Source organism: Babylonia areolata, chromosome 32 (genome assembly GCF_041734735.1).
Source record: "Babylonia areolata isolate BAREFJ2019XMU chromosome 32, ASM4173473v1, whole genome shotgun sequence".
Classification (NCBI taxonomy): Eukaryota; Metazoa; Mollusca; class Gastropoda; order Neogastropoda; family Buccinidae; genus Babylonia; species Babylonia areolata.
Window position 1 is genome coordinate 15,507,650 of NC_134907.1, and position 2,500 is coordinate 15,510,149.

A 2,500-nucleotide genomic window follows, 5' to 3' on the forward strand; every position below is an offset into this window, starting at 1 on the left:
GTCCAGACAAATAACCCAAGGTCTAATGGAGGGGGTGAGAGAAAATGAGAAAATGAAGTTCTTGGCTGACTGTGGATTTCGAACCCGTGCCCTCCAGATTCTCTCGCTTCCTAGGCGGACGCGTTACCGCAAGGTCAACACTCCACTTGTCACTAGCAGTAAGTAGGGGGGGGGGGGGGGTTACAGGAAGGAAAGAGAGAGAGAGAGAGAGAGAGAGAGAGAGAGAGAACATATCGCCTGACTCAACGGTGGGATTGAAATCCTTCACCGTCACTCTGATACAGACAGACAGACAGACAGAGATCCATAGCGTGAAGCTCCCAGCCAACACTTCCTCCTGGCCATTACGGCTCATTCTGGGCATGCGCTAAAGAGGACTTCATTTCCGGTTGTATTATTTTGGTTTTTTTGTGCATGACGTAGACGGAAGGTTACTGGTCACGCTTGCGCTTTTCGCGAGGCGGAAATGACAGCAACGTTTTCGACACGCGATCATAAGACCTTTTTTTTTTCCTTTTTTTTTTTCGAGGGTGCTGGAGAGGGGTGGGGGTAGCCCTCCCCAGTTTTTTTTGGTTTTTTTTCTTCTTCTTTATACACCGGATCATTTTTTTTTTTTTTTTGTCTTTCTTTCTTTTTCTTAAATAACAGATGAAGAACGAGATAAGGCAGAACGGGTGATATGGAATTGCCCGGGTCAATAAACATCACGAGAGGGGGGCGCGGGGGGCGGGGGGGGGGGGAGGGGGGGGGGGGGGGGAAGGGTGAAGAGAGAAAAGGGGCGGTGGTTGTGTGTGTGTGTGTGTGTGGTAGGGGAGGGGGTGAGATAAGATATATGCCCCGGCAGTGGTTGATATCATAGGATCAGCGGTTTAAAGATCGCAAGTTTGATAACCCACCCCCCACCCCCCCACTCCCCCCCCAAAAAAAAAGAATTACCTGCTGTGACCCAACAACAGAAAATGCAATGCAATGCAAAGTGCGATGCAACGCGACGCTACACGACACGACACGACGCTACACGACACGACACGACACGAAATAATACAACACAACGTAGAGCAAGTATCATAAAAATTCAATGTAAAACAATTGAATGCGATGCGATGCGATACAATACAATACACTGCACTGCACTGCACTACACTACACTACACTACACTACACTGCACTGCACTGCACTGCACTGCACTGCACTGCACTGCACTACACTACACTACACTGCACCGTGCACTGCACTGCACTGCATTACACTACACTACACTACACTACACTACATTACACTGCACTGCACTGCACTACACTACACTACACTACATTACACTGCACTGCACTGCACTACACTACACTGCACTGCACTACACTACACTACACTACACTACACTACACTACACTGCACTGCACTGCACTGCACTGCACTGCACTACACTACACTACACTACACTGCACTGCACTACACTGCACTACACTACACTACACTGCACTGCACTACACTACACTACACTACACTGCACCGTGCACTGCACTGCACTGCACTACACTACACTGCACTACACTACACTACACTACACTACACTGCACTGCACTACACTACACTACACTACACTACACTACACTGCACTACACACTACACTACACTACTACACTACACTGCACTGTACTTCACTGCACTGCACTACACACTACACTACACTACACTACACTACACTACACTACACTGCACTACACTACACTACACTACACTACAATGCGCTACGCTACAGTACAATACAATACAAAACAACAAGGCACAATATCATGCAGTGTAGTAAAAATTGCGATACATTATGATTTTGCATAGCATAGCCACGACCCAGCCAAACACAGCACAACTCAACACAGTACGATACGATGCGATACAAAACAGATGCACGCGGGACTGGTGATGAATATCATAACAACGGTGGGAACACAGCACAGCACAGCACAGCTCAACACAGCACAGCACAGTACAACACATCACAGCACAGTAGAACACAGCACAGCACAGTACAACATAGCACAGCACAGCACAGCACAACGCAACACAGTACAGCACAGCAAACACAGCACAATGCAACACAGCACAGCACAGCACAACACAGCACAACGCAACACATCACAGCAAAGCACAGCACAACACAGCACAGCACAAAGCAACGCAACACAACACAGCATGGCACAGCATAGCACAGCACAGCACAACCCAACCCAACACAACGCAGCGTAACGCAACGCAACACAACACAACCCAACCCAACCCAACGCAACGCAACGCAACGCAACGCAACGCAACACAACACAGCACAAAGGGTACAACAACACCACACCACACAACACAACACAACACAACAATACACAACGCAACACAACACAACACAAAGGGTACAACAACACCACACCACACAACACAACACAACACAACACAACAATACACAACGCAACACAACACAACACAAAGGGTACAACAACACCACACCACACA